The following is an 11263-nucleotide window of genomic DNA, read 5'->3' as shown; positions in this document are numbered from 1 at the left end:
CCTAATAATACGTCCAAAGCATGTGAGTTAAACTTTCTGTATCCATCCATTCAATCTGTTCCTCCAAGATAAGTTTGCTCGTTCTATTGGCAGGCTATGGTTTGTTCATTATGCTTTTCCAACACCATAACTGAAATATCTTCTGCAGCTGTCTTTATTATTAAGCTTCTACATGCATATGAAGCAATATAAAATACCGTGACTCACTTGCTTTTTAGTACTTTAAAAGAACTCTTTTGAGGCATATTTGCTCAGTGTAATACATCATTTGATTTCTTAAGTGCTGCTCTCATGGACATTGGTTATTAGCATGGATCCAAGTAAAATAAAATCCTTGAGAAGGTCTATCTTTTCTCCATTGATTGTGAAGTTACTTATTGATTTGTTGTTGTGTACAGTCAAGTCGGAACTGACCCACAGCTGACCTTTCCGTGGGTTGTTTTGGGCATTGTTTTTGTTTTTTGGGAGTTTTTTAAGGAGTAAAACTAAGGACTATAAATGTCATCAGAGAAAAGCTTGGAAAACTTTAGAAGCCCTAATCCACAACATGAACAGTCTCTCAAGCATCCTGGAAAAACCTACAACCAGGAGAGGATAAAATAGATAAATGGTCTAAGAATCAAATCACTATGCATATCAAAAAACTTCTCCAACAAGATAAAAAGGAAAGTCACAGACTGGGGAAAAATATTTGACAATGACATATCTAAAAAGGGACTTGTATCTAGAGATTATAGAACACTTGAGCGCCACAACAAGATAAACAACTCAATCGCAAAATTGGCACAAGATATGAACATACTTAACCAAAGAAGACATTCAGATGGTGAACAAAAACGTGAAGAAATGTTCAAAATCCCTAGCTGAAGCAAATAAAAACAACCATAAGATAATTTTAGAAGGTTTTAAGGGGCAATCAATCACATGGGAAGAGATTGCCCCTCTTTCTCTCATAGAGCAACTGGTGGATTCAAACCATGTACCTTTGCATTGGCAGCACAATTCCTTCCCACTAAGTGATCAGATGTCCCTGGTTAAATAATGGTTAGGAAAATTTTTGTTTTCTTTGTGTAGCTATAATATTTTCATTTCATCAGTAAGTGCTTCAAGTTTTCATTTTTAGCAATGATATTTGTATAATCTACATATACCATAGGTTGTTAATGAATATATTTCTAATTTTAATGCTTATTTTTCACAGAATCCAGTTTCTTAGATGATTTGCTCAATAAATAGCTTGAGTAAATATATTGAAAAGATAAAACACTGGTGCGCATCTTTCCTGTTTTAAGCCATGCATTATTCCCCTCGCTCTGTTCAAATAACTGCTTCTTGGTCTACATACAGGCTTCCAATGAGCACAATTAAATATTCTGAAATATTCATGTTTTGCAATGTTATCTATAATTTACAACGTTACAATAATATTATAATCAACTCAATCAAATACTTTTGCATAGTCAATTAAACATAAGTAAACATCTTTCTCATATTCTCTGCTTTCAGGCAACTGTATTCTGTGTTCTATGTTTTCTTCTGAAACAAATTTAAAGTCTTGGCAGTTCTCTGTTGATGTACTATTGCAAACATTTTTAAATGATCTTCAAGAAAATTTTACTTGCACGTGATGTTAATTATATGGTTGAATAACCCCCTCATTCTATTCAATCACATTTCTTTGGAATGGGTGCAGGTATAAGTCTCTTCTAGTCAACTGGCCAGATACCTGTCTTGACATATATACGTGAGTGAGTGCTACCAGAGTTGTATCTGTTTGTTTAAACAGCTCAATTGACATTCTGTTAATTCTTAAAGCCTTGTTACACACCCCTGCTTTCAGTGCATCTCGACTTTGTTGCTGAAAGCCATTGGTTCTTTATCATATATAAAATTCTGAAATAGTTAACTGTCAACCAACTCTTTTTGATGTAATGACTATATTCTTTCTATCCTCTTTTGGTGGTTTCCCAAGTCAGTTAACATTTGGTCCATGGAATCTTTTGATATGGAAACTTGGAGCTCTTTCTTTTAAGTTTTTTAATTCCAGGTCCTTGTAAACTTTATTTTAATGCTTTGTCTTCCTTTCAACTCTTTTGTTTCATTATTTCTTCTACTTGTTTTAGCTACTTTAAGATCTAAGTCTCATCCGACACCCAGTTTGATCTTTCTTTATAATGACTATTTGCTTTCATGATGCTTAATATCTTTAGTTTCATCCCAGAGCTCTTCTTGGTCATTAGCATTCAATAGATTAAATCTATTCTTGACCTCTATTTCAGGTGCTGTCTACTCAAAGTTGTATTTCGCTCTCATAGACTTGTTTGAGTTTTCTTGAGCTTCCATTTGAACTTGCACATGAGCACTTTATGATCTGTTCTGAAGTTGGCACCTAGCCCTATGTGACTAATGTCATTGAACTCATCCATCATTTCTTTCCATATTGTTGTTGTATACCATAGAGCTGGAACCGACCCATAGCTGACCCTCCAGAGGGTTTTCAGAGGCAGTTAATTGCACAGGAGGAGACTGCCCATCTTTCTCCCACAGAGCAGCGAGTGACCTGGAACCATGTGTCTTGAGGACTGCAGCACAGCTTCTTGCCACTAGGCCACCAGAGCTCCCTATTTCCTTCCATACATGTTGTTGTTGTTGTGTGCCATCGAGTCGTTTGCGACTCATAGCGACCCTATGTACAACAGCCCTAAACCCTGCTCTATCCTGTGCCAATCACATTGCCTCTGACACACCCATCCCGAGTACCCCAGTCACTGAATCAATCCACCTCATAGAGGGTCTTCCCCTCCTGCGCTGTCCCTCTACTCTACCCAGTATGATGTCCCTCTCCAAAGACCTGTCTGTCATTGCAACATGTCCAAAGTATGTCAGGTGAAGCCCCAGAATCTTTGCCTCCAACGAGGAGCCTGGTTTAACCCTCTCTAGGATGAATCTGTTTTTCTTGGCAGTCCATGGTACAACCATAGATGTAGTTAATTTTATTTTGTTTATTCCATATGTAAGGGCTGTGTGTGTGAAACTCAAACTCACTGCCCTTGAGCCAATTCTGACTCAGAGAGACCCGGCATCAGATTTCCATAGCTGTAAGTCATAATGAGAGGAGACTGCTCATCTATGGAATTGTTGAGCGGAAGAACTGTCTGTAAGGATGTATGATTAGGCATGATGACAAAAATCTGGAAAAGAGATGCATTGCAAAGTGTCCTGGAGGAAGGGGAAAGAAAGGGGGCAGAGGAAAATGTGCAGCAACCCACAAATGAAAACCCAACCTTTCTGCAAACCTTAATTAAAAGCACAGTAAAAAAGCAATCCTGCCTTTTGGATAGCAGAACATCACCTTATGAACCACTCCGCCAGGGCTCCCTCCATTTGTTATATATTGTTGCAGTGAATAAGCCATTGGCTTGCAGAATTCTGTCCTGTGATTTCTGATCTCCAAAGTCATCGCTATCAGTAAGACCATGTTTTTCAACCACTGGTGCTGCTTCTTTGTTTCTAATTTTTACATCTCATTCACTAGTAAGGAATCTTAATTGCGTGTTTGATCTACTTCAGACTGCACAAACTGCAAAAAAAAATCACTGATTTCTTTATTGTGCACATTAGCCACTGGTGTGGAATTTGAATAATAATATTAACTCTCCCTCCTTGCAGACATATAGATATTATCTTATCACTGACAGTTTTGTACTTGAGGCTGGACCTCTTTTTTTATTCTATCATGATTTAAGTGAAAATTGACCAAAAAAATGAGTTTCTATTTAATTGTCAATACCTATATTGTTCTATAACATCAATGCCAGTGTCCACAATGCAGTCTCACTCTTCTCTCTTCCACTCTGTTATTCTCATTTCTATTGTTCCTTCTGTCGTATTCCCCCCTACTTTCTGAGCTCTAGCTTTGGGGAAATGTTGCTCTGTTGACATTATATGGCTGATTATTCCAAGGAATATATGCCTCTCCCAGGATTATTACTCACCTTATAGTTTTATGTCCTATTTGACTGAAAGTTGAACCATGAGTTTTGTTCCAGGTTTGAAGTACGACTAAGGTTCATTGCCTTGGGAGTCCCACTAGGATAAATATTACAATGTTCTTTTTAGCTATGACTGCCATACCGTTCCTCATCAATTTGTCATGGCCAGAATAGTAAGAGTGTGTGTTTCAAATGGCCAGTGTCAGTCCATTTCAGCTCACTAATGCCTAAGATATCAATCTTCAAGGGTTCCATTTTATGTGTGTTTGTGTGTGTGTGTTTATATGTGTATATATGCATATATATGTATATATATATGTGTGTGTATACACACACACACACACACACATATATAAATAAAATACCTTTCAACTTTTTCTGATTCATACAAACTACTATTAATGAATATTTGCAGTTGTTTCCTTTTGAGTCTTGCCACACCCACTGAGGAAGGTGCTAGAAGCTTTGTTCTATCCACATCATTAAGGTCAGCCCTACTTTGAAGAAGCAGCCTTTCCCGATCATATTTTGAGTGCCCTCCAAGCTGAGGCTCATCTGCCAGCACTGTATCAGATCGTGTTCTGACGCTGTCCGTCATAAACTTTCCACTGGCCAATTTTTTTTAGACTATCAATCCTTTCCCCTGGTCTTTCTTAGTCTAGAAGCTCTGCTGAAGCTGTCCACTGTGGGGGATCCTGCTGATACTTATGATACTCATGCCAGAGAGTCTAGCATCCGAGCAACACACAAAACACCAATGTGACAAACTGACAGAAGAGTGGTGGTTGTTGGAGGATGGAGAGTCCAGGTTATCTGTCATTTGTACGGGCTTGCTTTACTGAGAAAGAGTGGGTAGTTGTTCAGTAAGTTGTGTATGATTCCGTAAATTGATTATGATCAGGAGAATTAGTGGGACCGGACATCTATCTTCTAATGTGAACTGGAATACAAAATGGCAAATCACCTGAGTAGAGTTGTCAGAAAGAATACAGAACACCCAGCTAAATAAAAATTCCAGATAAACAGTGAATGATAATTTTTTTAAATGTAAGTATGCCAAAAATATTATACAAAACATACTTATACTGAAAAAAGCTTACATAACAAGGACAAGGAGGTAGTGGTCCATGCCGTATCAGGAGCCAGGGTCCATTCCACAGAGATTGGCTCCCATAGACTCTAATGGGAGAATTCCACAGGTAAGATTTATTCCTAAAAAATCATATGGGGATTTAGATGGGCTCTGAAGTCTGAATTGTGGTGCTGGAAAATAGCCTTGAATATCCTATGGATTGCCAAAAGAACAAACAAGACTGTCTCAGAGGAAATACAAGTGCTCCTTACAGGCAAGGATGGTAAAATTTTTTCTCACAGACTTTGGGCATATTTTCAGGAAGAGCCAGTCTTTGGCTAAAGATGTCATGCTGGGAAAGGTCAAGGGTCAAAGAAAGGGTGGAAGATCTCAACAAGGTGGCTTGATACTGACTGTAACGGTGGGCAATGAGCTGATGGTGAGGATGGCACAGGGTAGGCAAGGTTCAGATCTGGTTGATAGGGTCTCTACAAGTCGTAGATGATTCAAGGGCAGCTGATCACAACAACCCAATGGGGAAAATGCTCATGGCACAGACATGGGTAAGTGGAACGGAGAGAGAGAAAGACTGTATGCGTGTCTGCACGTGATGGAAGTAGGGTTTAGAGGGACGTACAGTCAAAGAGGTGTTTTGGGGCCAGCGTTCAGGAATGTAAGAAACTAAATGGAATGAATTAATTGTAAACTCAGTTCCCAAATTGGTCATTTTGCTTCAGTGCTTAATGGATTTTATTATAGCCATTTTAGTTTCCCAAAGCATGGCCCTTTTGTTCCCCTTATCATCATTGGTTTATGTATTTGTTTGTCCATTATTTTCCTGTGCTCAGGCAATGAAAAGTTGTAAGATGAGTGGGAACAGCAAGACTCGATGATTATTTAACAAGTAATAAACAAGAGTGAATCGAATGAGCTTCTCATTGGGAGCCTTATTCTCTTCTCCGAAGTGAACATGGCAGAGCTACTTTATTTAATTAGAAGCTGTTTTTACTGGAATCCTTCCAGGAGGACAGTGGGTGTATTCTATGATGTTTCAGAACTCCTTCGATTTTAGAGATCCCACAGATAGCAATTCAATGAAAAGGGTTAGTTACTATGAAACCCTGGGAATGCTGACTTTCTTCAGTCATCTCTGTTGACTGCTTACTCTCCCTTGAGCTGCTTAAGGATAGAGACCTTTATCCTCAGAACTAGGCAGATATAAATTACATTTTAAAAATGTACCGAGTTCTTTTGGTGTTTTTCCCAGATTTAGAAGACACACATCTTGCCATTTTTTTGATTAATTACTACATGGAAGTTGCAAAGAAGCAAGCTTGGCTCGATGTAATGAAAGGCGCCCATGTGATCATGGAAAGACTTGCCAGGCTGGCTGAGGGTGGGCTTGGGTTCCAGGCTCAGCCACTCCAGCAATTCATTGGGTGGCCTTGGGCAAGTTCTTTCTTTCTCTGGGCTTAAGTCTCCTCATCTTCAGAATGGTCAAATCATAATATGCCTTTTTAACTGTCCTATTTTGGAATTCTGAGACACAGTGACTTCTTGTCTCGAGAGAGAGACCTGGGCAAGTCTGGATACAAGGAAAGACTTCAGCATGGCAGATTCTGAGTGACGCCTCACAAGATAGACGAGCACGAACAAAAGTGAGATGCCGTTACATATGTATTTTAAACACATGTCCATGGATATACACAAAGCCTTAGCTAAACAAGAGGAAAATGCTAGGGGTTTCGTAGGATATTGTTATCTTGAGAGCACTGAATGAAGGAGGATGAAGTACTTAGTGTGGACCTTCCTGTTTCTAGAAAAGTAAATTAAGTTATTTAGACCAAACTTCCTACTGAAAACAACTAAAAATAAAGAGTGTTGAAATCCTCCTAAAAGCATCAAAGAGATAATAAGAAATTGTCAGATTAAAAATAAAAGGAAAATGAGAACCTAGAGAAAAAGATGAGTGCAGAAGCTGTTTATTATAGGAACACATTTGCTGATTCCTCAACATTAGAAGCTTTCTTCTGGGAGCTTTAGGAGATGCTGCTGTTGTTCTTGTGTACTGTAGAGTTGGAAATGACGCATAGCTGACCCTCCAGTGGGTTTTCAGAGACCATTAATCACATGGGAGGAGATTGCCCATTCTTCTCCTACAGAGTGGCTGGTGGCCTCAAACCCGTGTGTCTTCGGGATTGCAGTGCAGCTTCTTGCCACTAGGCCATGAGAGCTCCCATCCTTAGGAGATGAGGGAACTGAAATTGAGGCCAGGGCCCATACACAGTGAAGAATCTCCCAGGAGGCCCTTACTTCATTAAACAGAGATCCCAATGGCTTCACACAAGGTTAAGGGTAAACCAGAAATTATATATCTCACATAGAATTTTTCTTATTTATTTTAATTTCTAGATTCTCTTCTAGCTCCTTCTACTAAAGTGAGGTAAATAGATTAATAATATCATTAGTATCTCTAGGGTGTTTATTAGCAACACAAATTCTCAAGTTGCACTTGGAAAGTCTACAGTTAGGGACCTCTCCAAATTATTGAGCAGTAATGATATCAGTTTGAGGAGTAGGCTGTGTCTAATTCAGGCCATGTCTTTACAACCACTTGCTATGCATCTGAGGGCAGGACAATGAACAGGGATAACAGAGAAGAATTAATGCCTTTGAATTGTGGTATTGAAGAAAAGCACTGAACATCCTGTGAACTGCCAAAAGAACAAATAAATATGTCTTGGAGAGGGTGCAGCCAGAGTGCTTTTTGGAGGCAAGAATCATGAGGCTTCATCTCACATACTTCAGGCATGTCGCTAGGAGGGGCTATTCTTTGGAAAGGGACATGATGTTTGGAAGGGTTGAGGGTTGGCAAACGAGAGGAAGACCATCGACCGGGTGGACTGACACGGTGACTGTCACAATGGGCTCTACTGTATCAGGAAGTGTCAGGATGGCACAAGATAGGACAGGGTTCAGATCTGTTCTTCTTACGGTTGCTATGAGTTGTACTCAACTTGATGGCACCTAACAACTGTAACAACAACACTTGCTTCAACATAATCCTTGGTAGAAGCAAACCTGGAATCTGTAGGAGAAAAGAATTTTATTGCAGACCTCAAACAATTATAGCATGAAAATAATTTTTCTAATATAGTTCCCTACAAATGATCAAAAACACAGAAGGAAATTAGGTTCCGTAAGTGAGAACTGGGGTTATCAGATGTTACCTAGAGGTAAGAAGCTGCATAACAATCTTGATAGCACACGATTCAAATCCACCAGCGGTTTTGCGGGAAAAGAATGGGCAGTCTCTTCCTGTGTAGTTAACAGCCTCAGAAAATGTGTTGAAGGGTCAGCTCCAACCTGATGGCACATAACAATAACAACAACAACATATCCTAATTACTCCACCTACCAGGTGGCTTCTTCACGTTTGGCTTTTCCTAGACTCAGTCTCTGCCTTATTGACAGCCAAACTTTCACATGCGTATGTTTGAAAGCTCTGGTGGCTTAGGGGCAAGAAGCTGCACTGCAATTCCAAAGACATGCAGTTCAAGGCCATCAGCTGTTTGAGGGGAGAAGGATGAGCAATCTCCACCTGAGCAATTAACTGCCTCTGAAAACCCATTGGAGGGTCAGCAATGGGTCAGTTCCAACTCTAAGGAGCACAACAACAACATTACTGTTAAACAAAAGCCGACTCACAGCTGCTTCTGCACCAAGTGTCCAAAGCTATAATTTGCACAGGGAAAATTGCCCTTCTTTCTTTCTTTTTTTTTTTTTTTTTGAAGAGCCACTGGTGGATTGGAAACCATTAGAGAAGTGTGACCTTTGGGTTAGCAGCGCAACTCTCTGCAGACTACATCACCTTTGAAAATACGGTGTCTTGGGTCAGGCACACCAATTCCTCAAAGTGACATCTGGCAACAACAAGTGACTGACAATGAATTGATAACTTTTGAATTATGATACTGGCAAAGAATGTTAAGTGTACCAAGGAGTGCTAGAAAAGCAAATACAGGAATTGGAAGTACAGCAGCAATGGTCCTGAAAAGGGAGGATGGGGAAACTTGGCCGCCTATAATTTGGGCATCTTATTAGGAAGGGCTAATACCTGGAGAAAACCATCATTCCTAGTAAAGCAGAAAGCAAAAAAGAGAAAGACCAAGGGAGCTCTGGTAGCCTAGCGGCAAGAAGCTGTGCTACAATCCCAAAGAGGCGCAGTTCAAATCCACCAGATTCTCCACTAGAGAAGGAGGGGCAATCTCCTCCTGTACCAGTCATATCTGATTTGACGGTACACAACAGTGACAACGAGAGAGAGAGAGAGAGAGAGAGAACTTCAACAAAACGAATCGACACAGTGCCAATTACCGTGTCACTGTTAATGGGTTCAAGGACAGCAGTGATAGTGAGCATGGTCCATCACTGGCCAGTGTTTCCTATGTTGTATGTAAGGTCAGGGCTGACTGATCAGCATCTAACAATGACCACAACAGCAAGGTTCATGCTTCATGACACCTCACAGCTTTGCACATGCTGGTCATTTTCTCCTGTTCTGGAAACAGGTACCATTCATGGGGCACCATCGTCACTTTGCATTGTTGTTGTCAGGTGCTGTTGATTATGACTCATAGTGACCCTGAGAACAAAAGATCTGAACCCTGTTCTATCCTGTGCCATCCTCACACTTCCTGACACACAAGAGCCCATTGTGGCAATCACCATATCAATACACCTGGTCCAGGGTTTTCCTCTCCTTCGTGGACCCTCTACCCATAATGTCCCTTTCCAAGGAATAGACCCTCCTAGCAACATGCACAGAGTATGTGAGGTAAAGCTTCAACAGTCTTGCCTCCAAAAACCACTCTGGCTGCACCCTCTCCAGACATACCTGTCTCTTGGCAGTCCATGGGATGTTCAGCACTCTTCTCCAACACCACATCTCAAAGGCATCAATTCTTCTGTCATCCTTATTCATTGTCTAGCTCTTAGATGCATACATTATTCAGTCTTCACATAAATCATGCAAGGTAAGCAATTTTGTTAGCCCTGTGTCATAGAAGGAATTCTGGGGGCCTAGTGGTAAGAAGTAGAACTGCAATCCCAGAGGGAAAAGGTCAAATCCACTAGCTGCTCTGCTAGAAAATAATGGACACTATTCTTCCATGTGATTTCCTGTCTCTGAAAATCTGCTAGAGGGTCACCTATAGGTCGGTTCCAACTTGACCATATATAACAACAATGTCATAGAAACGTGTATTCATTATGAAAAGAAAATAAACTAGAAAGAAAATGCCTATGAGCAAAAAGAAGTAAATTTGAATCTCTCTTATTTTTATTACTCACATGTAGCTTCACTTGTTAATATTTGTATATTTTCTCCCAACTTTATTTTCTCATTATTCTTTTAACAAAAAATAGGATTTTATTAAGAATCCAATTTTATCACATATTTCTATTCACTAACCTCTTTTCATACTATGATCTGAACCTGTCCGTGCTAATAACAAAATATTTATCTACTTCATTATTTTTATTGTGTACGTATTATTCTCTTCAAAGTATATATGGCAGCTTAGTTAATAAACCTTCTTTTGTTGGGCATTTGAGTTATTTCCAGTCTTCACCAATAAGATAACATCTTTGTGCATACCCTTAATTATTTCTCCAGGATAAATGCCTAGATGTGGAAATAAGTTAATTCTACAGATACTGTCAAATTTCCCTTCCAGAAAGTCTGTGCTAATTCAGACTCCCAACAGCAATGTGTGAAAGTGAGTCTTTTCCTGCACCTTAGCCAATAAAGCAAAACCCAAGTCAATTCTGACTCATCGCTCCTCTATAGGGCAGAGTAAAAACGCTCCACAAGGCTTCCAAGGTTGTAAATCTTTACAGAAGCAGATTGCCACATCTTCCCCCCCTTCCCGCCCCCAGAGAGCAACTGGTGGGTTCAAACTGCCAACCTTCTGGTTAGCAACCCAGCCTTTAACCATTGTGCCACAAAGCCTTCTACCCAAACAGTAGTTTATTATTGTTTCTATTATCTAGGTTATTTTCATAAGCAGTACATTATTGCTTTTCATTTGCTTTTCTTAGATTATAAACAGAGCAGACTTCTGTGTCTTTACCACTTGCACTATTTTTCCTTTGTGAATTAACTTGTTATTATCCATTATCCACTAACACAGTGACA

The sequence above is a fragment of the Elephantulus edwardii genome, unplaced genomic scaffold (assembly GCF_000299155.1).
Source record: "Elephantulus edwardii isolate Elephantulus edwardi_28Jun2011 unplaced genomic scaffold, EleEdw1.0 scaffold00052, whole genome shotgun sequence".
Classification (NCBI taxonomy): domain Eukaryota; kingdom Metazoa; phylum Chordata; class Mammalia; order Macroscelidea; family Macroscelididae; genus Elephantulus; species Elephantulus edwardii.
Note: the sequence above shows the minus strand (reverse complement) of the source record.